This window comes from Canis lupus, chromosome 19 (genome assembly GCF_011100685.1).
Source record: "Canis lupus familiaris isolate Mischka breed German Shepherd chromosome 19, alternate assembly UU_Cfam_GSD_1.0, whole genome shotgun sequence".
In the NCBI taxonomy this organism is placed as follows: Eukaryota; Metazoa; Chordata; class Mammalia; order Carnivora; family Canidae; genus Canis; species Canis lupus.
The window spans coordinates 36,442,426-36,470,228 of NC_049240.1; the positions used below are offsets into that span (position 1 = coordinate 36,442,426).

General features: G+C 39.4%; 1 long non-coding RNA gene across 3 annotated transcripts in view; it reads right to left on the reverse strand.

Annotated features, from left to right (window-relative positions):
* The window catches only part of LOC106560032, a 123,839-nt gene that overhangs the window by 8,661 nt on the left and 87,375 nt on the right, over positions 1-27,803 (reverse strand). For all 3 annotated transcript variants that reach the window (XR_005374187.1, XR_005374189.1, XR_005374188.1), the window contains 2 exons: positions 24,283-24,473; positions 22,664-22,749 (listed from right to left, as the gene is read on the reverse strand). This is a non-coding gene — a long non-coding RNA (uncharacterized LOC106560032). The remainder of the gene's footprint in view (positions 1-22,663; positions 22,750-24,282; positions 24,474-27,803) is intronic.

Consider the following 27,803-nt stretch of genomic DNA (forward strand, 5'->3'; position numbering starts at 1 on the left):
GAGTGGAATATATACCCTGGAGCAAAAGCGAATCAGGATTAGTGGGTAAATTATCTCAATGCATCCAAGACGCCATCTCCCTCATCCCCCAGCCTAGTAACAGAGAGAATGGGTGGGGATCAGTGGGGAGAGTCTTGTGATCCCTCTTGTTTCTCTAAGATTCTCAAAAATTACTTCTCCTTTCCTTCTGTCTCCTCAACAAACCCTATAGATTCTCCTGAGAAATTAAGTTTAAAAAAAAAAAATCACATTGTGGCTCTCCTGAATCAATGAAGCGCTGAGCCATTTGCTTGCAAGAAGGGGAGTACAAAAAGGAAGACAGGAACCAATTAATATCTCCATCGAAATCAGACAAATCACACATCCAAGTACACAGAAGTGGATTTCTGGATGTCTCTTATAAAGCAAAGCACATAATCCAGAGCCTTGGTTATAACGTTTGTGGGGTTTTATGAGTAGTACAGATGCTCTCCATGTTTCTGAAGTCCTGCTCAACCCTGAGTGGCTGCCAACGTCCAGGTGAGCATATGGAAGTCTAACCCTGTGTGTGGTCTCGGGGCTTTTGCTGAGTGAACCAGACAGCCTGGCAGTCCCACCAGCATGATTAGGACCAAGGCTCTCACCTTGTCTGCAGACGGTAATCAATCCAATTTGCTCACCTCCTGAAGTTATCTGCCCCCTGCCACTCCTCTTTGGGAAGTGGAAATGAAGCCCCCTCATGAGTCACAGGCATGATGGATTCTTCAGTAACTGACAGGGACAGAACAAGGCTAATAGTTGGGAGTAAACGGGGAACAAGTTACCCAAGCCATGGTCAAGCACTGCCATAGTCTCCTCTGGAGAGTAACATAAGCAAATCTCACCTTGATTTGTAAAAGAAAACGTCAATCACAGGTAGGGTGATGTTTAACTCCAACTGCTTTTTTTTTTTTTTTTTTCCTCAAACTGCCAGATGATTTAATCATCTTCCTTATTAAGCTGGGAAGAGCTGACCTTTAGAAATCCTCTTGCAAGCAGAAACATTTAAAAGCAAAATACTTTCCAAGTACCAAAGAGCTAAATGTTACCCATTCGTGTTCTTTTCTGCTCTATGGAATTTGCTGCAATCCCAGGTCAAGCATCTGTGCCGTGGCTCCGTCCCTGTGAGATCATTCACAAAGAGCCTCTTCTATGCTCTGCTCGCCAATTGGTGCATTTGCAGACTCTAGCTCGCGCAACCTCTCAAGTAGGAATTATTATCCCCACGTTAGAAATGAACCATTTGAGGCTCAGAGAGGTTAACTAGCTTTCCCAGGGTCACACAGCTTGTGAGAACCCACTGGGCAGGAGTCACACATGTCTGTAATTCTTATGGTGCCTAATGTAATGCATCTAGGAGACTCTTGATGAAACGGTGAAATAGGCTATTATTCTTGTCCCTTTCCTACCCTTCCAGAGCCTCTGCTCCCCATCAAACATTAGCAGCCATCTCCCCATGGAGATAGGAACATGCCTGAATTGGCTGACCTCAAAGCCAATGACCCTACTTCATCTGGGTCCCTTTCAGGTGCTGGTTCCCTGTGTTCTCACCTCATCCCTATCTCCACAATAATATATACCTGTGCTGCATTATCAATTTATCCTTATACACATATCTGGAGTTAGCAATGGAGAGCTTTTGAGATTTTCAAATTCAACCCTTTTATTTTTTTAAGGATGGGAAAAATTGACACAGAAAGAGGATGGTGACTTGGCCAAGGCTGCCAGAGATGACACCCTTGTCTCCAGCCCCAGCCATCGCTCTGAGTTCACACCCTGGTGCTCTTTGATGCATATGAAAGCGACTTTGTCAACTCTCCAAGGATACTCACATGCTTCCCCCCACCTTTAAACTTGGGTTCAGGTGTAGGACTTTGTTCATATCAAAGGGAATTTCTGACATCAGTCATCTAGAGGGAGAAGTGTTTGCTTCTAAAATCATACCATTATGAATCTTGTGTTGTTATTGCCAAGTCAATGTGGAGCACCTCTGGAGAAGAAGGTGGACCAGCGGAGTGGGACAAACAGCCAAGGGTTCTTTTCCATGTATCCCCAGGCCTGCGCACAACTCAGGTTGCTGGGCCAGCCCTATTCCTAGAGTTTCTGAGTAGAATATTTTATGTTCCAGTGTTGGCCTACGAGCAGCACAGTCAACCTCATCCCTAACCTGAACCTCCCTAAAAACTCTCACATGCACGTAGACAGAGCCTTTGGTCTTAACCCCTCAGCCTCATGCCTCCATCCTTAGCATGTTCAAAAAAGGAGAAGCAGGGATGGGAGGGGGTGGCTTCGATCACATGCGGAGTCACAGTCCAGGGCCAGAGGAAAAAGAAGTCTTGGGAATCTTCACCACTTGAGACTCTGCGGGTTTTATTTGTAGGTGTGTCAGCATGTACACACACACACTCATGCACAAATGTGCAAGCATTAGAGCCTCAATGATATTTTATTTCCATGTGGATCTGTGCTTATGTCTGTGTGTGAGGGATTATATATGCGCCTGTGTGCATGTTCATGTGTGTGGTGAGGGTGAGATGAAATGGCATTGGGAATAACTGTCAACTCTAATGCCATTATAGGTAGAAAGGCATTAACAAAAATGAGAAAAGAAATCCCTCTAAAAGTGGTATGAATGTGTGAAGCAATAGGGTGCCAGTAGGAAAAGCAGACTCCTGATTTGAGGCCAATCAGCTCACACTCCTAGAAAATTCAGACGATTGTATTGAGTACCTCGGAGGGTCATTGTTCTGAATACTGACTGGGTTGGCCCTGGGTCTGGCGCACAGCGAGGGCTTAATGAATGTTGGCCTCGAATATGCTGGCAGGGCAGGGGCCAGAAATAAGGAATACTAAAGGAAAAGAACACCTCACTCCCTTCCCCTCAGACCTGAAGAAGGTAGGCATTGACAGACTTAAAATCTTAAAATTGTTTTACTCTGTGTCTCTCAACATTTCCAAAATTTAGGGAACAAACTCAAGAGAAAACTGTAATCTGTTCCTTCTTCTAAATGCTCTAAACTTGTAGTGGCTGTTGCTGGTGAGAGAGAGAGCCCAGAGAGCTCGCTCAGAGCAGACCTGATGATAGTCCAGGAACTCAGAGGTAGAGGCAAGAGAAAATCCCTCCAAGGGAAATCAAGTTCTTACCAATCACTGCTAACTATGCCATGAAAGGGAGAAGGGTCTTTCAATTACCAAATGTCAGCTCTAATCCCCACTTATGAGCGCTAGAAATAAAACGATGCAATAATTACACAATCTGCAGGAAAACTGACAAATATATTCCCAAAACAAATGATTTACTGAGCCAGTCTGGCCACAGCCTGGCTTCACTCCTTAATGGAAGTTGTAAAAACGGTGCCCTGGGTTTCGATAATCACAGTGATTTCGTATAAACCACGGATGAAGTGATAGATGAGGCAACCATCTTGAAAACTCTAAAATATCTCTGATTTATTGAGGATCTATCCAATATGATTGCCAATCTGCTTCAGTGGCCTATTAAAGAATTGTATAATGGTATGCCAGAAGGGACCTTTCACCATTTCACAGATAAGAAGAGGTTAAACGTCACAGTGAGGGCATGCAGTGGTAAAGCTGGGATGAAACCCAAATACCTTGATTTCTAGTCTTTTCCACAATCCCCCATAGACGCACCTATTAACAAGATATAATCAAACGTGGGCCATTAACCTCTATTACTTCCCACTTGAAAGCTAAGCCAATCAATATGTTACTGTCACCAGCAAGGTGATCATTTGGTAGCAGTTACTTTTGATCAGAAAATTAATGAGTTGGGTAATATGGAAAGAAACGTGCAGCCCATTCTACTCGTGTGCACAATATAGATAGGAAAGGCCAGGTGAGAATCAGAGAGTCTGAGTGATGGTATTTTCTTAGCAAAATGCTTATGGTACAATCACATGGTTTTTCTCTACTCTGGTCACCCAAGCTCTTCGGATACCCAACTTATAAGAGGAAGACAGCCTGAAGGTAATGAAGATTGTAAAATTAAGACTTTGGAAAAAAAAAGATTTGAGGATGCATGAAATGATAAAAAAAAAGTAACATGAAAAGGATGTAGATTAAAAGATCAATACATTCTTAGGTCATAAGAAGTATACAGGTTAATGAAATACTTAAACTCATACGTCATTATGGGTTTGCAAATGAGTGGTGGTAATTCTCAACTGTAATTTATGCTTCTCTAGTTTTCATTTCAGATAATAATTGAGACTCCATGAAGCAGTGATTAGTAAACTATTTTGGATGACTGATTCTTTGCAAATGCAATGAAAGCTGTGGATCCAGTCCCTAGATAAGTTCATATGGACACATATACATAAAGTAACTGTATATATTTTCAGGGTATTCAAAGACCCTTTTGAAAGTTTATCACTAGATCCCAGAATGTGGGACCTTGCACTAGACTGAGTAGTTTTAACCAATTTTATAGTATAAATATATACCCCGAAGTCCTGAAGTTGTTCTAGTCTTGAGGTTCTCAAAAATTCTATTCTACATATACCTTTTGTGAGAAGCTCCATCAACCTGAGATGAAGTCTAATGTTTCTGTGCATCCTCAAAATTTTCATGTGTTATTTTGTACATATTCTCAATAATCCAGTAATTCCTTAGCTTTCTGTCCTGCTTCCTGAGCAGAGGCATCTCTTCTTCTATGCATAGGTCTGTGTGTGTGTGTGCGTGTACATGCACACAAGTGCACACGGGGACATGTGTATATGTTCATGATGCAATATGCAGGGCAAAAACTTTATGAGGATCTGTTTCTTCCTCTGTAATTTGAGAATTCCAATACCTGTCCTATTTATCTCAGAGTTGCTAAGAAAATAAAACAACATCATGGGTGGGAACATTTTTTTTTAAAGTGCATAAAGAACCATAAAAAATGCATGGCATTGTCATTATTAGTGTCACCATCTCATTATTATTAAGTATGATACTTAAATGCAATTTTCAAGCCTCAGTATAATTTCAGGAAGTTAGTTTAAAATGTTTGTCTGTTTATAACATCAGGGTGCTACATAATTCCAACCATATTAATCACATTGGCAACACCCTCCGCTCCAGAAGAAGTTGATCATGGCCTGGGTTGACGCTATGAGCTAATGAACAATTCTGTACCCACAGGGCTGAAGTCAGTGAGTTTGTGGGGCACAGCTATACTGGGTGTCAGTCTCCAGCATCTACTCTGGGTGGTTGGTCCCCAATTGCAGTAGTCATTAAATATTTTTGAGTTTCTACATGATACCATTTATGTGTGAAATATGGTACTGGGACTACAGGGGGAAAAAAGAGATCTGTAAGACAGGGCCCACATTCCCAGAAACATAGGAGCCTGATTAAGGGAACTCAGATCATCAATAATAACACAAGATATTTAATATTTACTTCTGTGTATTAAATATTTCATTGGGTCAGAAGAGGTGATCACTTCTAGAAGGGTTGATGAACAAAACTCCATTAGGTAGGATTCATTATAGTCCCAAAGAATGCAACCCAAGCTTAGGGATCGCCTCTCAGCTCCACAAAAATGCACGCTGGGACAGAGAGACAAACATTCCTGCCTATATTTAAAAAGGACAGAGAAAGTGAAAGTCTTTGCATTTTATTTTACAGATGGCTTCTCCTTCCTCCCCCTACTTCCAGGCAGAGATTTAATTAATTTAGAAGGGTAATTTGCAAAGTTCTTTAAGACCTCCAGCCATCAGGTGCCACAAGGAAGATAAGTGCTATGCCTACTGTATCTATTTTGGTGCTGTGGGTAATGCACCATTATATTAGATCAACGTGGCCCTCATTTCACGCTACCAATTTCTGTTCTGTTAATTCTTTACTTAAATCTGCTAAGTACCTCTTCATTTGCCTTACCACTGTTATAATTTAATATGTACAACCAGAGTTGGAGTTTAATTGTTTCTTGAGTGAGCTAAAATCCAATATTTGTAAAGTGCATCCATTTAAATGAACCCCCAGCAAGGGTCAGCTTCTTCCTGCAGTCCCGTCTGTGATGCCTTCGTTCCGCTCCTGTGGAGCCCCCTTGCTTCACAACACTGATTCCATTAGCCCAAGAAGGCCACTGCTGCCTGGGGACTGCACTGCCAATGGCCCTGCATACCCACCAACCCTAGCCTCCCTGCTCTCTCCCTTGATTGAAAGAACTAAATGTGGCAGGAAAATTAATGTATGAGTGTCACCAGCCTGTCCCCTTGCCATCTACTAAGGAGAATCTGGCTTTGTTTCCTTGGATCAAGAAGCAAGAGTCTAGCTGGATTTTCACCAAACTGGAGAGAAACAGGAAAGAGAGAGAAAAGGACATGGAAGAAAAGTCTATGTGACCTAAAAGAGTCCTCTGAACTGAAGCAGGAGGGGGAGAACGAGTCTCTGCACAGGAGTCAGAGAAAGAGAAGGAAATGGAACAGGGCTCTGAAAATTCGGCACTGTGCATTGGAGGTAATCCTTCTCTGGCATTTTCTCAAGAGAGAAGTCAAGATTTAATTGCTTTTCAAGTATTATTATATGTTGGACCGGAATTTCTTTGAATGAGATGCCACAAAGAGCATGGGCCTCAGGGTAGCTTACAAAGCAGGCTCTTTATAAAGCTAAAGGTTCATAATACATTTCCATTCCATATCTGAGGTGCAAAACAGAGCAGTATTAGGGCCTTGCAGTTCCTCTTCCCAGGCAGGATTAGGTTGGCCAGAACACAGAATAATCGGAGGCTCTTCAGGATGTATTTTCTCTCTGATGCCAGAAAGTTTACATATCAAACCCAAAACAGTAAGAATGGAACTCAAGAGTGTCCAGAATCATCTCTTATACATGGCAAAAGAGACATCAGCCTCTCTCTCTTCTCATCACCTACCTACCCCTCATCATTCCCAACAAACTGTCCTAAATTACCCCCTGGAGAATTCTCCCACATACTCATCATTCCTCTTTTAAGACCAGCCTCCTCCATGAGCCTACCTAGGTCACTTTAGAGCATACAAGAATTTTTACTTTTTCCAAAAGCTGGACTTCCATAGTTATTGACTTATTGGAAAATTATGAAATTAGGTGAGAGGCAATAAGGCAATAACATCCAGAAAGAACTAAAAGGTAGGGATGGTTCTACATAGAGTTGCAAAATACTGGTAACATTGAACCACTACTTGAATCCAATACTCAGACAGGACCCTTGTCCCTAGTTACCTGTGACAGAATAATGGCCCCTCAAATGTGTCAATGTTCTTATCCCTGAGAACTGTGAATATGTTACTTTCCATGGCAAAGAGGAATTAAAGTTTCAGATGGAGGTAAGGCCGCTATTCAACTAATCTTCGAATGGGGAGATGAACCTCAATTATCCAAGCAGGTCCAAAGTAATCACAGAGTTCCTTCTGAGGAGAAGGGGAAAGCACACACAAGAAGCCCAGAGAGATGGCAGCTTGGGGAGGACTTCATTTGCTATTGCTGGATTTGAAGATAGAGGAGGATTCTCTGAGCCAAGGAACGTGGGTGGCCTCTAGAAGCTAGAGAAGGCAAGGAATCAAATTCTCCCTTAGAGCTTTCAAAAGAATGCAGCCCTGTGGGCCCCTTGATTTGAGCCCAGTGAGACCTGTGCAGGACTTCTGATGCCAGGAACTGTAAGATAGTAAATTTGTGTGGCTTTAAGACACTACTTTGTGTTAAATTGCTACCATGGCAGTAGAAAACTAACACAGCACCCAAGACCCCACAGCCTTGTCTTCCTAAGTCCCCAGCCCCAAAATATAACCCCTATCATCAGCAACTTGGAACTAGATGAAACCCTTGATCACATTTTCACAAAAAAAACTTTGTTGTCCAAATGGGGCTAGCTAGCAGGGTTCTGTGGGCCCAATAATATAGCACATTTGGGCTTTAAAGAACTCTGTTGGCAAGCCTGGGAACCCAACTATCATTGTTTTTGAGAAGATAAATAGTGCCAAACAGTTTACTTTCTAATGAATATTTGGAATCCCTCACATTGGTAGATTGCATGGTGTCTGTGATCTATGCAGATGGTTAAATGAGAGCTGTCAGTTTCAGACTCCAGACATGCAGGAGGCCAAATCACTATTGATGTCTAAAAGTTTATAATCCTAAGGGGAAAAAATCCTGGCTCGTGATCTAGTTCAGAAAAAACATCTGCTTTAGCAGAGGCCTGAACACAGCATGAACCTTAGGCCCAGACAGGACATTTCCTTAAGAAAAAAAGGCTCTTGCTTCGACGTGGATGGAACTGGAGGGTATTATGCTGAGTGAAATAAATCAATTGGAGAAGGACAAACATTATATGGTCTCATTCGTTTGGGGAATATGGAAAATAGTGAAAGGGAATAAAGGGGAGGGGGAGAAAAAATGAGTGGGAAATATCAGAAAGGGAGACAGAACATGAGACTCTTAATTCTGGGAAACGAACAAGGGGTGGCGGAAAGGGAGGTGGGTGGGGGTTGGGTGACTGGGTGACAGGCACTGAGGGGGGCACTTGATGGGATGAGCACTGGGTGTTATGCTATATGTTGGCAAATTGAACTCCAATTAAAAAAAGAAAAGAAAAAATAAATGTCTCAATAAGCATATCACTGAGTACCATATTGAGAATCCAAATCAGTGCATCACATTGCTCAAGAAGCACACATACATCTAAGACTGTTATGCAAGGGAGCAGGTTGAACCACTCCTGGAAATTCTCCCTCAGATTTATATAAGCTAGAACATCATTCTGGACTCACATCTCATCAAACAATGGGGCTTGGTATGATAAAGCATGTGACATACATTTATGACATCAAATCAAATCATTAAATAGATATTTAAAACACATTTTATTTTTTCTTTATAAGTAGCCTTAACTTATGTCTATTTTCTTCCAAAAGCCCTGCCTTTCATCCGCTGCCACCTGTTAATTATTACTAATTTCCCCTTTCATGCTTAGAACTGCCAGTTTGATTACAAATTATATGGTCACCACACATATAAAAGCCTCAGTTATAGTTTTCTCATACATTTTCTTTTTTTTTTAAAGATTTTATTTACTTATTCATGACAGACACACACAGAGAGAGAGGGAGAAGCAGGCTCCATGCAGGGAGCCTGACATGGGACTCGATTCTGGGACTCCAAGATCACGCCCCGGGCTGAAGGCAGGCGCTAAAGCACTGAGCCACCGGGGCTGCCCTCTCATACATTTTCTTAGGTCAGAGTACAACACCTTGCAATTTCCTTTAGGTCTGGTAAAACCTGCATGTTCGAGAGCTGACTCCATGGGATGACAACAGGAAGAGGGTATTAACTGAGAAGTAGGTGATTTGGTGTATATACAAATTATACTTAGTTGCAGTCTATCACAAATTTATATATAACATATATGTAATAAATATAATAGATACAATATTATATATAATATAATATCTAATTTATATCGTATCTAACTTATTTTTTATATATATAAATTAATGATAGACTGCAACTAAGTGCCAAAACCATGCCTGACTCTGTGAGTGTGTGTATGTGTGTATGTGTTAAAAATAAACCTACTCCTCAGTCCTTCCATTTCTAAATCCCAGCCCTAAGCCATGAACCTAATCATCAACAAGTTGGGGTTAGAAGAAATTCTTACTCAGTATTAATAAGAAATTTAAGCATATTTTCCCAGAAAAAAAATTGTTTTTCAAGCTAGTAGAGCTCTGTGGAGTCATTAGTACAAATATATACATAATCATATCATCTTATGTACATAATTATATAGCAGTCTCTAAACTATATATTTTATATATAACTTATACAGATACATATATAATTTATGAGACAATAGGGCTAGGTGGCAAAGTAAAAAGCTAAAAGGCATTGGTGAAGATGACAAGGATTTCTGCTCTCACTATTTCTATTCAACATTGTACTGGAGTTGTAGTGAAGACTATTAGGCAAGAAATAGATACAAAAAACATTCATATTAGAAAATTGCACATAGAAAATTCTATGAAGTGCACAAAATAAAAAGACTCCTGGAGTTAATAAATGAGTTCAGCACAATTACAGAATACAAGATCAATGTACAAAAATCAACTGTATTTCCATACACTACCAATGAACAATCCAAAAATAAAATTTAAAAAACACTTCCATCTCTAAAATTATCAAAAGGAATAAAATACTTAGAAATAAAATTTAACCAAAAAGTAAAACCTTTGCACTGGTAAACTACAAAATATAATTGAGAAAAATTAAAGAACACATAAATCAGTGGAAACACATCCAATGTTCATGGAGGGAAAGACAATATTACTAAGACAGCAATACTCCCCAAATTGGTTTGCAGATTCAGCACAATCCCTATCAAAGTCTCAGCTGCTGTTTTGGAGAAATTAACAAGCTGATCTTAAAATCTATGCAGAAATCCAAAGAACTCAGAATAACTGAAACAACTTTGAAAAAAAAAAAAACAAATTTGGAAGACCCAAATGTCCCAATTTCAAAACTTGTAACAAAGGTCCAATAATCAACACTGCTTGATGCTGACATAATGATAAATAAATGGAATAGAATCCAGAATCCAGAAATGAATACATACATTTATGGTCAATTGACTTTCAACAAAATGCCAAGACAAGTCTTATCAACAAATAGGGCTAAAACAACTGAATATCCATATGCAAAAAAAATGAAATTGGACTTCTACCTCACACCATATGCAAAAATTATATACATACCATATTAGAAGTACATCAAAAGGTGTCAAAGATGTAAATGGAAGAGCTAAAAGTGTAGAACAGTTACAAAAAAGCATAGGAGCAAGTCTTTGTGACCTCATATTAGATTAGGTTTCTGAGACATGACACCAAAAACACAAGTAACAAAAGAAAACAACAAATAGACATCACAAAAATTAAAAAACTTCTTTGCTCAAAGAATACTTCCTATTTAAAAAAAAAAGGAAAAAAATGAAAAGACCCACAGAATGGGAGAAAATAATTGACCGTCACATAATGGATAAAGATCTAGTATACATAAAACATAAAGAACTATTATGACTCAATGATAAAAAGGTAAATAACGCAATTACAAAGTGGGCAAATAATCTAAATTATATTATTATTTCTTTAAATAACATATAAAAATGGCCAATAAGACATGAAAAGATGCTCCATGTGATTAGTTACTAGGGAAATGCAAGTCAAAACCATAAGATACCACCTCACATCCACGCAGATGGCTATAAGAAAAAGACAATAGCAAATACCAGAAAGGATGTGAAGAACTTAAAACTCTCATACACTGCTGGTGGAAATGTAAAATGGTGCAACAACTATGGAAAACATTTTGGCTTTTTCACAAAAAGTCAAACATGGAATTACCGTATGATGTAATTCCTCTCTTAGGTATATACCCCAGAAACTGAAAGCATATGTCTACTCGGAAACTTGTCCATTCATGTTTATATTAGCACATGTTTATATCATGTTTATATCATTTCATAATGGCCAAAAAGAGGGGAAAACCAAAATGCTCATCAGTGAATCCATAAACAAAATATGATATATTCTCCAATGGAATATTATTCATCATAAAAAGAACAAAGTACTGATACATGCCACAGCATAGATGAACCTTAAAAACATTATGCTAGGTGAAAGACGTCAGTTACAAAAACTCACATATTACATGGTTACATTTATATGAAATGTCCAGATAGGCAAATCTATAGAAACAGAAAATAGATGAGTGGTTACGCAAGGCTGTGGGTAGGAAAGATGAGGAATGACTGCTAACAGGTGCAGGGTTTCTTTTGGAGTGATGAAAGTGTTCTGGAATCAGATAGTGGTGATGGTTGCACAACTCTGTAAATACACTAAACTACTGAAATGCACACTTTAAAAGAATGAATTTTATGATTTGTGAATTATATCTCAACTTTTTAAAGAATGAAAGAAATATGAATAATAGCAGCATCTCTCTCAAAAGGTTGCTGTGAAGACTAAAAATAAAGAAAGACCTATTAAGCAATTTGCACAGTGCCAGAATGCATGATAACGGTGGCGATGATCATGGTGGCGGTGGTGGTGGGGTCATCATCTCAGGGAGGATCTTGTGCTCACAGGCTTAAGGCCTAATGTTAAACCTATGAGTGATCCATGTGCATTTTGCTTTCTTTTTTTTTCCCCTTCTCTTTCTCCCCACAATCCCGTCGCACAGTTCCCAGCCTTTCTGGATCTGGCCCTAGTTCCAAACTGTTCTTTCCAATTCATTCCAGATACCTGCATCTTACTCTTAATAATCTCTGACAGCCTCCTCTCCTGCTTCACTAGCAAAATTAGGATGTGTCAAAACCATCCCAAGTAGCTGCATCTTCTGACATACGGCACTAGCTCAGAGGCTCATTCAACACCCACCCATACAACAAGACAGAAACCTCAGGTGGTCATGTGAAGAGACAAGATAATTTTGGAAACTAGGAGCCTGTGTTATCATTTTAATGAAATAATAAAAGATTTTTTGATTTGCACCCATTTGCAACGTTACTGTGCACAGACAATCTTCTCAGAGAAGGTGATTCATCAGTCAGCCATCCCATTGCGAGCAGGGGGGAAACAAATCTCCACGCCGTACACATCATAAAAATGGAAATCAAGGAGGCTGTTCATTAATGCAGATTAGTTTTAAGCTGTGCATGGCTTTGCTTTGCCGAGATGAATACATACAGAAGAAATTCTCAGTGGGCCTTGAGTCCTTGGTGATATATAGTCCTTATTACCTCGCTGACTAATGAACCTTCAAGCTCAGGAGAAGCAACTTGTGATCATCCACGTTCCATTGCAGATGGACCAGGGATCAGAGCTATCTGGAACATGCTTCCCCATCCAACTCTCTGCCCCCAGCGACCACACCTCTGGTCCAACTCTGCCATCCTAAACTGGTTTGTTCTTACCAAAACTAAAGAAGGATTTGTATTCAGGGCCTCTTCAGCTACTTTTCAACTAAGCAAGTGAGCACCAAGTAATCCAATGAGCTAATTAACAAAAGGAGTTCATGGCTGAATATGCACTGTGTTGTCCCTCAGTATCAGCATACAAATGTATTTTTAAGAGAGCCCTAAATCCCATAATCTGAGAGGTAGACTAACTGGGAAAATTTCAGGTTTTGAGAAAAAGCAATTGAAGATTTTTTTTTTCTTTCTTTGTGGACAGAAGGAGCTTTTCAAATGTTTCAGAAATGCTTCAAATCGCACCATGCAGGCAGTGCATACTGCAATCAGATTAGAGCCGATTTTGACTTTGAACCTAACACAGGTGTATTCAACAGCTCTGAACAGGCACTGCTGATGGCAGGTAGCCTGTCTCTTTTCATTATTTCCCTTCCTTTTTCCTTTTTTCTCTCTCTCAATCTCTTTCCCTCTCTCCCTCTCTTCTTCTCTCCCCTCCCTCCCTCCCATCTCATATTAGCCACTCTTCATGTGCCACTCTACTCATTCTTTCTCCCATAGAATTTGCATAATAAAAATACAAACATCTCACAAAACCAGATGTGGGTCTTTAATGACACCAATCGCCACAACAAAGTCAATCATTCATCCCTTAAATAGTTAGCCCAAACCTGTGGTCTCCAAACTTTCTTGAACATGCCTGCATATAAGTAAATGATGTTTAAATGTACCTCCAGTATGTATATATATATATATTTTTGTAAATTATGTACAGATACTATTATTATATGCTATAGAAAACACAATATAAAACAGTCAAAAAACTTAAAGAATAAAATTAAAACAGGGTACAGCAAACTTTTTCTTTTTTAAAAAAGATTTTATTTATTCATGAGAGACAGAGAGAGAGAGACAGAGAGAGAGACAGAGAGAGAGAGAGGCAGAGACACAGGCAGAGGGAGAAGCAGGCTCCATGTAAGAAGCCTGGCATGGGACTAGAGCCCAGGACTCCAGGAATACACCCTGGGCCAAAGGCAGACACTCAACCGCTGAGCCACCCAGGCATCCCAGCAAACTTTTTCTTAAAACACCAGATAGGGGGATCCCTGGGTGGCGCAGCGGTTTGGCGCCTGCCTTTGGCCCAGGGCACGATCCTGGAGACCCGGGATCAAGTCCCACGTCGGGCTCCCGGTGCATGGAGCCTGCTTCTCCCTCTGCCTGTGTCTCTGCCTCTCTCTCTCTCTCTCTCTCTCTCTCTGTGACTATCATAAGTAAATAAAAATTTAAAAAAATAAAAATAAAAAAATAAAAATAAAAAAACACCAGATAGCAGGGGCACTTGGGTAGCTCAGTGGTCAAGCATCTGCCCTTAGTTCAGGCTGTGATCCCAGAGTCCTGGGATTGAATCTTCTATCAGGCTCCCCGCAAGGAGCCTGCTTCTCCCTCTGCCTATGGCTCTGCCTCTCTCTATGTGTCTCTCATGAATAAATTATTTATTTTTAAAAAAACATCAAATAGTAAATATTCCAGGCTTTGCAGGCCCTATGATCTTTGCTACAACCACTAACTCTGCCAGTGTTGCATGAATGCAGCCATTGACAATATGTAAACAAATAGGCATGGCTATATTCCTAAAAACCTTTTTTTACAAAGACAAGTGGTGGGTTGAATTCAGCCTGTGGGCCACATTTTGTCAACCCCTGAATTAAAACAGAAATATTAGTAAAAGTCCTAAATACTTTTTCCATATCCACTGGTGAACAATATGAAAAGAAATAAGGATAGATTTAATTCACCAATTCTCAGTTGCTACTATAGAATATAATTTGCTTTGTTATTTCTATATGCTGAGGTGAAGAGTACAAAACACAGCCAGGTCAAGATGCAAATATTAAGCTTCAGGCTGACCTCACTTCTAGGTATATAATTTATTCTACAAATTATATTTCTCATCAACTCTGTGGTTCAAATTTATACTTCAACAAAATGTCTTATTACTATGTGTCTTGGACCTTTGGGGTTTCTGGCAAATGATCAAAGACATAGATGCCAAATTAGAAAATCCCAAGAGACTATTGAATAATGAACAATAAACTCCTGCTAAAGTCTTAAGACCTGTGTGTGTGTGTGTGTGTGTGTGTGTGTGTTAAATTGGGTAAACAAATCCTGTCACCTTGATCTTTAAAAATTTTATTGCTGATGCCATTGTCTTAAATCCAATATGTCTCCCTATTAATCTGTACATAGGAATCTTGGAAATTTTGGTAAGTTATTAAAGTCATCTGTATTGAATACAGTTGAAATTAGAAAAAGAAGAATGAATGTAACAATGTTTGAGTATCAGGCCACACTCACTGATGATTTTTTTCTTGCCTCTCTGGCATAGAAAATCCTAGCACTTCATTGGCATGTTTAGAACATCAGCTTTTCAACCTTCTCAATACAGAGCCTTCTCTCTATGATGCCCTAGTAATAACTTCACCAAAAAAAAAAATGGAACTTACTTTAATCATTTTAGTCAAATTGAATGTGTCAAGGAGAAATACTATGAACAGAGGCAACACTAACTGAAGAATACGTCTGCAGTCCTGACAAACCTAAGTGAGACTGAGAAAAGGAATCACATGCCCCAAGAAGATGCTAGCAATTAGGGAAACTTGGTTCTAATGCAGTTGAAATAAAACCAGTTTCAATGTTCTGAACCTCAGTTTTCTTGTAATATTATTATAATAAATACATGACTTACAGGGCTACTGAGGGATTAAAATCAAATGATATATACGAAAATGTCTCAGAGTGCCTGGCACACAACAGGTACTCAGTAAATATCTTGGAGGGTTTTTTTCCTTATATCTCAATATTGTCATATCTAAAACAAAAAATGCCTACTGAATTTATATGATACTATGAACATTCAAGATTTAACTGATAAAAAGAAATATTTGCAAAATGGAAAATCTCAGCTCACAGAGTATATGGGTAAGATTAAAATTAACCCAAATTGTCTTGATATATTGCTATCCTCACATTTCACACCAGATGTCTTTTAGTCACCTGAAGAAAAAGAAATCCTCTACATCTCCCCTTCGAAAGAGTTTGTCCCCTGTTGATGCTAAAGATCCCTCCCCTTTCTGTGTCTACTAGCAAAGGCTCTTCCTTATGCCATTTCAAACACCATCCAAGGAGAATATTATGCCTAAAAGACCACTTTTCTATTAGCATATCAATACCAGTCCTGACACACTCAACCCAAACTGAAAGTAATTAAGAAAAACAAAAGAGATAAGCAATTCCCTTTCCTCTTCTTTTTTCTTTCTTTTTCTTTTTTTAGAGGATTTTATTTATTTATTCAAGAGAGACACAGAGAGAGAGGCAGAGACAGGGAGAGGGAGAAGCAGGCAGCCCGACCCTTGCTTGGACTCAATCCCAGGACCCCAGGATCACGACTTGAGCCAAAGGCAGACTGTCAACCACTGAGCCAACCTAGGCGTCCCCCTTCTCCTTCTTCAACATCCCAAGATATCACCAGAGGCTCCTAAGCATTTACATTTTTTTAAAGATTTTATTTATTTATTCATGAGAGACAGAGAGAGAGAGAGAGGCAGAGACACAGGCAGAAGGAGAAGCAGGCTTCTCGCAGGGAGCCCAATGTGAGACTCCATCCCGTGACTCTAGGATCATGCCCTGGGCCAAAGGCAGACACTAAACCACTGAGCCATCCAGGGATCCCAGCATTTCCTTTTTTTTTTTTTTTTTTTTTTTTTTTAACATTTTTTAATAGAAGTTGTTGTAGGTGGTCATTCATGTAATATGACTTGAGGGAAGTCATATAGTCTAAATATTCAAAACTGATTACCATATATGACCTAAAATCTTGTCATTACCAACTTTTTTAGTCATAGATAAATTCATCAAATATTTATGGTTTTCCAATCATTAAGGCACATGGTAGGATTGTATTTCTTATTCCTTGTGGTTGGGTGTGGTCAAATGACTGGTTCTGGCAAATGAATGGCAGTCAAAAGTCTCATGTATATCACCAGGTTAGAAGATTTAAATGTCAGTGGGAGGGCTTCCGGAGAGCTTTTTCTCTGTTCATACAGTGACTTGCACCATTCAAGATGGTGGCTGCTATGCCAACCAAGCAGAAGATACATAACTAGAGCCCACAACTACTTCATGAGAGACAATGTGGCAAGAGCATAAAATAAACCTCTCTTGTTTCCAGTCATTAAGATTTTGAGGTCATTTGTTAATGGATTATAACAGAGCCTATCCGAGAGTTACTCCAACAAAACTAGTCATTGAGTTTCCCTTAAAGGAAGATTTTAACTCAGTGTTATCAGTAATTAATACACAAACAATCAATTAACAAATTAACCCTAGGAAAGAGCTCATTTTTAAAGAAATGAAACATGGATACAGAAACCATTAACACTCAGTATTCCAACATATAGCACAGTGCCACGGAAGGGATTCCAGAGCTGGACAGTCTAGGAGCTTCCTATGAGCATAATGACCTGAGAGCTATAATATGTCTATAGTTAACAATCAGTATCATTAGAATTGCAAATATTTAATGAGAACTTACTATATACTAAGCATTGTGCTAAGAGCTTTACATCAAATGTTATATCCTTTAATCCTTAGGAAGCAAAAAGCTATCCCAAATTTATGTGGGTGATGAAGAAAGCAATAAAAAGATAAATTACTTACAGGTCTGTCTAAAACCAAACCAGTCTCTCAAACAGATAATAGATATAAAGAGGTAGATGACAGATAAATGAAGGAAGGAAGGAAGGAAGGAAGGAAGGAAGGAAGGAAGGAAGGAAGGATGGAAGGAAGGAAGGAAGGAAGGATTACATATATAAAAGCAAATTAATCGTCCCTTATTTAGCAATATTGAATATTTGCATTGCAGATTCTTGCCAAAAAACATAACTTCCAGTTTTCTGTTCTCTGGTCCTTATCCAAAGTTCAATGACAAAAAATCATTTTTCCCCCCAGGAGACTGTCTGCAGACTATGCACTCTACCCCTTCTTTGAGATCAATAGCTCTTAATAATTGGGAGGAGGGCACAGACTCCCCATCAATCTTATTTTCCTAGAAAAATATATGTACACAGAATTCTAGAAGATCCACAGAGAGACTTTGAGCCTCATTATGGATTCCTGAGGGGAACCTGGTCATTAAATGGTATTTTCTAGTAACTGCCTTTGGGCCCCTGGACTTTGCCTCTAGAAGCACACATTCCTAGTCACATGCTGAGTCCTTGTCCTATTCCTACAGATACCTGCATCGAGGCTTGATGCAAAGGAATACTCTGATACATGCATCTTATAGTAGCATGGTTCTCAGATCCATATGATGCGTCCTCCACAAAACACAAGAGAAGATACAGACAGGAGGAAGTTTGATGAAGGTGACTTCTCAGCTCAGATGGAGGATGCTGTCTTTGGCCTGCTCAGCATGAGGTCCAGCCAGGCCCAAGCAAGCCCTTATCCTAAACCTCTCATACCCCAAATATACCATCTTGAAACACAACGTAATTATGTTATATAGGATTGTGAAACCAACCCACCACACTTCACCCCCTTAAAATGTTGCCCTTTATGAGGCCAAACTGCCTCCTGACTCTGGCTTCTCTCCCAGTGTTGTCTAATCTTCCTCATACCAAATTTCCCCAAGTCTAGACACCCATGGCTGCTGAAAGAGGAAATCTCTCTCTCTTGAGAAGATAAGTGTCCATGTAAAATTAAGTGAGAAAAACAAGTTATGGCTTTACATGCAAAATGAACAACTGCTCTATCATTATTTATAAAAACAACGGGAAAAACACCAAAATGCTAATAGTAGTTATCTCTAGAGGGTGAGATGGATAGTGAGAGTTCTGTTTATAATATTTGCTGGGTTTTTTCCAAATTTTTTATATAAGCATACATTTATAATGTTCATAATCAGAAAAAAATAAATGCCATAAAATGTGTGAGAACCATTAGCTCTTGCTAGCATCCGCAAATACACTGCTAGCCCTTATAGTAGAGACAGACAAGGGACAAATATTTATGTACTAACAACCATTTGTTCATTATTTCATTTAATCCTCACGACAGGACTGTGTTATAAGCGTTGTCCACTTGTTCAACTGAAAGGGAAAAAACTGAGATTTATGGAGGTTTAAGAAATGAACCCACAATCAAAAGACTAAGAAGCAGAGGAGCTGAATTTTAAATTCAGCCCTGTCTGTCTTCTACAACCTGGACGGTCTCTACTGCTCCTCAAATGACAGAAACAGTCAAACAATAAAACTATTAATGTGATATTTTACCTTGCAAGTCTGAGACAGGGCTGGTGACGAAACTGCTATGCTTTGCTTACGGTGCCCATGCTAGAAGGAAAATGGAAATTTCTCCCTCTTTTAATGCTGAGGCTGCCCACCCACCAGCACACGACTTCTCTCCATGATGCATAAGGAAGTTGCAGAACCTGAAGAAATGTGAGAACTTAACTCAGTAGTCCAGTCGTGAGCCTTAACAAGGAACTAAGGTCGCTGCCTGAAGGAGCAGGCCAAGAGACAGCAGTCACCACTCCAGGACACCGGCTCCCACGCAGGCCTGCCCAGCTTCCTAATACTTTCCCTAAAGTTTCCTGGAGAAAAGCAGTGTTTCTCCTCATAGCAGGGCCAGCCCAGGGCTGGGAGGAAGTGGCACCTGGCTGGGATTCGCATCAGATGGCTGCACGGCGGCTCCGCGGCTCCAAGCCTGGTGCTTAGGAGGTCGGCTTGCTGCTTCACCCCAGTTATCTTTCTGTGAAGAAACACTCTGCATAATTTACAGAGCCTGCACCGCTAATCTCCACCAGCTGTCTCACAAATGCCTGTGTTGAACCAAAGTGAGGCTTCAGGGAGCCAGAGGAAGAGCCAGAAGAATTCCTTTTGATGGGTCATCTTTGACAGCTATGACTTTAAAATAACCAGGCTTTGGAAGCATTCGGTAAACCTGTGTATATATCAGAGCGTCACTGATGCCAAGAGCACCCTGATACCTTCTCATCCTTCTCAAGTATGACTGTAAAGAAACAAGAGAAAACCATCTCATGACAGCACTAGGAATAGGGAGGAGTGGACCACTGCCCAATCAGAAATGCTTCCAGTCTTCCAGAAATTAAAAAATGATGCTCTGGTCCATAAATAGATGGACGAGGCCACAGCCAGAACATGCCAAGGAGAAAAGTCCATAGTGTGGGAGATGCGCTTCCCCTTAGGTGAGCAGTTCCTCCATGACTTGGAATATACCAATTACCACATACTAGGTGGCTTAAACCAACACCAATGATCTTATCTTTCACTTTGGGAGCAATTTCAGAAGTCTAAAATGGGTCTTACTGAACCAAAGCCAAAGCTGTGTTCCTTCTGTAGATTCTAGGGGAAAATCTGTTTCTATGGTTTGCCAGCTTCTAGAGGCTGCCCACATTCCCTGGCTTGTGGCCAAGCACCCTGCCAACGCTCCCATTGTCACATCTCCTTTTCTGTCTCTGACCTTGCCCCCTACCTCTTACAAGAACCTTTATATTATTTGAGCCATCTGGATAATCCAGGCTACTCTCCCCAACTCAAGATCCTTAACTTAATCACATTGCAAAGTTCCTATTGCTAGGTAAGTCAGCATATTCAGAAGTTCCAGAGATTAAGATGTGGACATCTTTGGGAACCATTATATATTTTGCCTAACACATGTGACAAGGAGATATACGGAGTGAAGTGAGAAGCAGGACAAGAAGGAAGTCTTTCGATATGAGATAGTTCTAAGCAGCTACACAAGTTGGTGTCACATTTTGCAATCAGAACAACTGGCAGCACCGCACTGTTTGCCCTCGGGATCAAGCTGGATAAATGTTCTCCAAAAGAATCAAAGAGTCTGCAATGCAAGGTCTGGGTTCCTACACAAAAGAGAAGGATCAAGAACATACAGAACAACTAGTGCCAAAGGAAAGAGAGATGGGAGGGTTTTAAAGTTTTTAGTTAGTATCCTCACAAGGATGCTAAAGGTTTTACGTTCATTAAACAAGAATGGTTGAGGCACTTTGGTGGCTCAGTTGGTTAAGTGTTTGACTCTTAATTTTGGCTCCGGTCGTGATCTCAGGGTTGTGAAATCCAGCCGTGTGGGGCTCCACACTGGGCATGGAACCTGCTTAAGATTCTCTCTCTCTCCCTTTCCTCCTTCCCCCTACTCTCTCTTGCTCGCTCACTCTCTCCCTCCCCCCCTTCTAAAAAAGAAAAAGAAAAAAGGAGAGAATAATCTACCATGAAAAGGAAGCAATTCTATAAAGGTTCTTGGAAAATAAGATAGCGATTTGTAGAACAAAAAGACGACAGGTAGCCTAGATAAAGTTGAGAACAATCTCAAATTCTAAGGCATAGAGAGACAAGGGCAGAGAATATGAATGAGATGGAAGATAAATCCAGTTCTAAAACAACAGTTTTAGAATGAGAAGGAAAAAAAAAAGAAAAATAAATTAAGGAGTATAAATACTCAACAAAAATTTTCCCAAACTGAAGAGACAGATGATTCTTCTTTTGAGGGAGCCAGATGAGGGCTGAGCACACATCCCCACAAAATTATAGACCACCACAATGAGAGAAAAGACTCAAAAGTCTCCACAAAGATTACAATAAAAAAAAAAAAAACAAATAAATAAAACACCTCACCTACAAGGAAATGCAAATCAGTTCTCAATAGCAACATTATTTAGAAGACAATGAGCCATGATTTCAAAGCTCTGTAGAAAATTATAACATTGAATCTAAAATTGAATCTAACATTGAATCTAAAATTCAGATCCAATGGACAAAGATCCACAGTGACAAGGGGAAAAATCAATACATTTTCTGACAGATTTCAGGAAGTTTGCTCAGGAGAGGCAGTCAGCAAGTTGCATTTTATCGTAATGTACCTGGGAGTTACTGCCACAAAATAAAGAAACAAGGAAGGGATAGACAGACAGGAGCACAGCTGTGGCAGACACACCACTAGCTCACCCAACCCACATGCTAACCAACCCCCTTCCTGTGAGCCAGGGTGCTCAGACACTGGAAAGTTCAAAACTCCCCTTCCCCTGCTCTCAGTAGCTACTTGCTGCAGGAGGTGACCTGGAGATACCTGAGGCAGCTGAGACCAAATCCTGTGTCCTAATGTCCCAGGTGCTGAGCGGCAGGCTGCCAAACAAAAGCATCTCTGCCCAGAGTTCCCATAGTACACTTGAAGGTTTCTCCCAGAAAAAAAATGTTCATTCCTGGCTCTGTCATATCTTCTCTAAAGAAGGCAGAAATTCTGTAAACTACATATTACCCTGACATAAATCACTTTACGCTTAAATAAACTAATGTGGACTCTAGCCTGACTTTGGGGATTAGGAATAAGGATGAGGAAGGATAGGACAAGTGGTTATTGCTTTTATTATAAACGTTTCTGTATTATTTATTTTTTGCTATGTGCATGCACCACTTTGAATAGATTTTTTTTTTTTTTATTTTAAGGTAGGAGTTGGCAAAAGAAATGGGGCCTTTTGTCTTGTTCACAGATTAGCAAATCCACACAGGCCAAAAACATGTGCACAGTTCTCCAATTCACCAGTAACCAAAGAAATGCAAATCAAAATTATGTTATGCCCATTAAACTGGCATAAATTTAAAAGGAACATACCTATTATGGGTTGAGATGTGGAGAAACCGTACTTTCAGGTGGAAGTGTGAAATGTTACAGCCTCTTGAGAAACCAATCTGGAAACGCTGATTAAAATATAGATTAAAATTTAAAATATATGTACTCGTCAATTCAGCAAACCTGGTCCTAGAAAGCTTTCCCACAGAAATAAATAAAACCACCAGAACTCAAAGACTGTTTGTTATAGTATTGTTCATAATAGTAAACACTGGTTAAAAAAAAGTAATCAATAATGATTAAAAAATTGAATAACAAATAAATTTTTAAAAGTTGAATGAATCAGGGTTCACCCACACCATACCTTTTAGAAGAATGGATGTCATTTATACCAGTTTTATAATTTACGGGGTTCCACAAAATGTGGAATGAAAAACAGCAAGATCAAGAAAAGTGGGGAGTCACCCCAAATATAGTATATATTTTCCCATTCTTCCTGTTTTTACTCATATTGTCCCTCCTATTTAAAATATCCTTCTTCCTCACTTGACAGGATGAGCACTGGGTGTTATACTATTTGTTGGCAAATAGAACTCCAACAAAAAATATACAAAAAATAAAATAAAAATAAAAATAAAAATAAAAGACAGTCTTCTATTAAAAAAAAAATCCTTCTTCCCTGACACCAACTTCTTACCTTTTCCTAGGAAATCCTACCCACATGGAATATAAATTTGCAATACCATTTTAGAAGAGCAGTACAAAAATATGATTCAAAATGTAAAGTATATAACCATTTGACCCAATCATCTTATACCTCTAAATTTACAATACAAGAAATTATATAATATCAAAAAAATAACAAAAACAATCCAAATATTCATCATTGGGGGGGCAGTCAAATGATATATGATAATATGCTCCATAATATTATACAGCCACTAAAAATTATGATGGAAGTCCTATTCATTGGTTAAAAAACATCTGGGACATACTATGTAAGTGATAGAGGTCACTTACAGAAGAACATACTATGATTCAAAAGTATAAAATTCCAAAACAAAAAAACAAAGAAAAACAAAAGTATAAAATTATGTGTATTTACCTGTGAATATATATATATATATTCATATTTATTTATAGAGACATTGAGGATTTCCCAAAACATTTTAACAATGGTTATCTTTGAAAGTGTGATATATGAGCTAGTTTTAGTTTCTTGTGCTTTTCCATTATTTCGTACTATTTTAATTTTTACCCAATTATATATTATATTTTATAAGCACTATAGTGCTGTTTTTAAAAACTTGAGTCTGCAGCTCCATAACTTCCAAGTCTTAGAATGTCAAATTATGTTCAATAGATTAATAAAACAATAACTGGTACTTATTGAGCATTTATGATCTACCTAGACCATCCTAAGTACTTGCACATATATTAACTTATCTTCAAAACAAACTTATAGGCAAGTACAATTATCCAAATTTTATAGTGAGGGAAGTGAAGTATAGAAAAGTTATTTACTTAGAAATCCAAACTGTGATAATTTTTAAAATTTTAAAACAGTTTTGAAGCCAAAAAAAAAATTCCCATCTAATAGCACTCACCCCATTACCTAGAAGAGTCAAATAACCAGGACCCCTTATTAAATCTTTCCTTACCTAAGCCATCTGGCTTTTAACTTGAAGGTTGACCTGTTTCTGTTCTTAGCAATGTGTCCTCTTCCTCCCATACCTTCTGCCACCCTTTGAAGTACAGCTTTGGTGAGGCTTCCTCGTATTTGGGCTACACTCATTTACATGCACCAGTATCTGTGGTTATAAACCCATCCTTGGCAAGATCTTCCTTCATGCTAGGACACCCAGAAGGCAAGGGAAACATAATAAATGACTCAAAGTTTTAGTGCTCAAAGGGTTGTCATGTGGAAAAAAAATGCTCAACAAACACAGCAACCCAACACCCATGCACTTCACATTTCAGAGCACACAGTGGAAGACATGTAATTACTACGGTTAATTGGTTCCTGGTAAAATGTCACTGAGAATGAGAGCTCATTAATATATCATTTCAATCACTGGAGACACCAGGTGCTCTTACGTGGGGTCTGCTCTGTGGTATCAGTACTAACATCTTTCTCAGGGTTACTGCCCTCTTCAAAGGAGAAAATATAAACACCAATTTGTATATTATGACTTGGAATGTGTTCTCTACAGTTTCTGTAAAAAGTCATACAAATTATCCAACCAGGTAAACGTCTACATAATTCAGGGAAATCCATGTGAGCTTTCAAGATCGAAAGGCCTGACCTTTTCACATTAAGCAGTTGTGTGGGTTAGATAAATATAAATGCAGATGAGTAAAATATACTTTCTATGGCTTGTCTTTATTAATGCTATTTTGGAGATTTTTTTTAAAATTGATCAAGCTGAAAGGAAAGCTGTTGCATCAGGATTATCTCACAGGTCATGTTTCCACATCAGAGAATTAAATCAGGCCTGGAGATTAAAATAGTTCAGGAAAAATCCTAAATGTATTCCGTAAATTTTTAACATCATCTCTTCTGCTCTCATGTACATCAGTATTCGTATAACTCCCAGATCTCTAAACAATGCAAGTTGAAATGGGAATGAGAATGATGATGAAAATGATGAAGGAGAAGAATGAGGAGGACATGAGAAGAAGGAGAGGAGGAGGAAAGGTAAGGGGGAAGAGGAAGAGATGACGAGAAAGAGATAGTAATGGTAGTAATGGTTATGGTGATGATGGTGGTGAAGTTGATGCTGCTGGTGGCGATGGTGGTGAAGGAGATGCTGAGAGTTTAACGATGGTGTTGTTGCTGATGGTGGTGGTGGTGATGATGGCAAGAATGGCGAAGAAGATTCTGGTAGTGGTGATGATGTGATGGTGGTAAAGGTGATGCTGGTGTTTGATGATAGTGATGCTGTTAACGGTGGTGGTGGTGGTGGTGATGAAGATGAGGATAATGGTGAAGATGGTGATGGTGATGATGGTCAGGGTGGTGAAAGTGATGCTGCTGGTCGATGATGGTGATGCTGCTGATGGTGGTGGATGATGTGGATGAGGGTGATAAGGGTGAAGGAAATGCGGTGGTGGTGATGGTGGTGATGATGCTGATGCTGGTGATGTTGGTGATGATGATGACAGTGGTGAAGCTGATAGGGGACATGATGGGCACCTTCTTGCATTAGCCACAAGTATACACTTCTAGGTTCCTAACATACAGGAGTACATTAAAAAGGCAGTCACTGGAACTGAAAGAGAAACCACATTTCGACATTAGACATATCTTCATTTCACTTGCTAATTTAGTAATTATTTTTAGCAACCAATCTTCATATCACCTTCCATGAGCGATACTTCTAACATTTCCAAACGTGTGGGGGATCTTTAGCCAAATATGTTCTTCATCAAAAAGTGGGGGAAAGGGATTTTCTCACCAGAAGAGTGAAATTGTCTCTAGGTGGAAAAGTTCATTCCTGAAAAACATTTGTGCTTTTCACAAAAATTAGTATATATTAATGCAGAAGACTGATCTTGAAATGTTAATTAAAAATAATCAGGTTGCAAAATAGAATGTACAACATGAAAATCACTTTGTTAAAAGATATGACATTGATACATAGTTAACTCTGAGTTGTAGAATGATAGATGATTTCATGTTCTTAGAGTTCTTTACTTCTCTATATTTTTCCAAACTTATTTTGCAATGAGCTATGATACTTTTGTGATGAGATAAAAATATTCTTTTAAGCCTATGCAAAGAAAGAGGATTTTTTTTTTCTGGCTATAGCTGGAATACTAAAACTGTAAATGGAGTGTTTCTATAGGGAAAGCAACGAAACCTGAAAATACAGACCTCACCTCTCTGCCAGGGCTGAACATACATCAGCAAAGGAGCACTTGGGGGGTGGGGGGCAGAAATAACATTTAACTTTGAGGAGGAAACATTTCCGAGGGTCAGGGAGAAGTGTCTGAAGGAGACAGAGTTCATTTCAGCTCAACAAATACTTATTTATCACCTTTCTCCATACCACGAAGTGAGCTTTGCAGCAAAGTAGAATCAGAGCACGCAGGGAACCTACAGCCCAGCAGGAGACAGAGAAATAGGAACATCTGACTCCCATCCAGTGGGAGGAGTGTTCTGTTGAGGTAAACCCTGGCTTCCATAAAATCCCAGAGAGACCTGGGAAATGGATGTGAGGGTATGTTCCTCAGAGACATGGATATAGAAGGTGCGTGAAACTAAAGGAGAAAAAGAGGAGAGACAGGGTGTGTTCCAGGCAAAATTAATGTCACTAACAAAGACACATCAGTGAACCGCCAGTTGTGTTTGTGGAGTAACAGTTGGAGGCATGTGGATAGTGCTAGAGTAATGAGCAAGGCAGACAAGGCTGGTGGGGTTGGGAGGCCCCACTCTTGTACTCAAGACTAGGAAGGTTGGAATTCAATTTGCAGGAGTGGAAATCCATTTATAAGTTTTTAAGTGGGCTAACAATGATGGGTGCCATATTCCCAGTGATGGTTAAGCAATCCCCTACCCTTTTGTGTTCCTGAAAGGGCTTCACAAAAATACCTGTCCTCCCCACATTACTTATGCAAGACATGCCATCTACTCTTTATCATGACTCCCATAAGGCCATGATGCCTCTGTTGTTTACCTTGAGCAAGATTGAACACAGACCTTTCCCCTTTTGCCAGGCATAGATTGTATTAGCTTCCTAGGTGGCCATAACAAAGTACCACATCTAGGTGGCTTAAGACAACAGAAAAATTTCGTCTCACAGTTCTGAAGGCTAGAGACCTGAAATCAAGGTGTTGATAGGACGATGCTCTCTCAAGACTATAGCGAACTATATGTTCCATGCCTTTCTCTTAGCTTCTAGTGTTGTCATTAATCTTTGGCATTACCTGGCTCGAAGAGGCATCACTCCAATCTCCGTTTCTGCATCATGCAGCCTTCTCCCCTATGGGTTACTATCTTTACCTCTTCTTGTAAGGACAGCAGCCATATTGGATTAGGGCCTACCCTATGACCTCAACTTAACCTGATTACATTCAGCAAAGATCCCATTTCCAAATAAGACACATTAACAAATAGTGATGAGGGTTTGGATCTCAACATATCTTTCAGGGGGACACCATTCAACCTAGACCCTCCAAC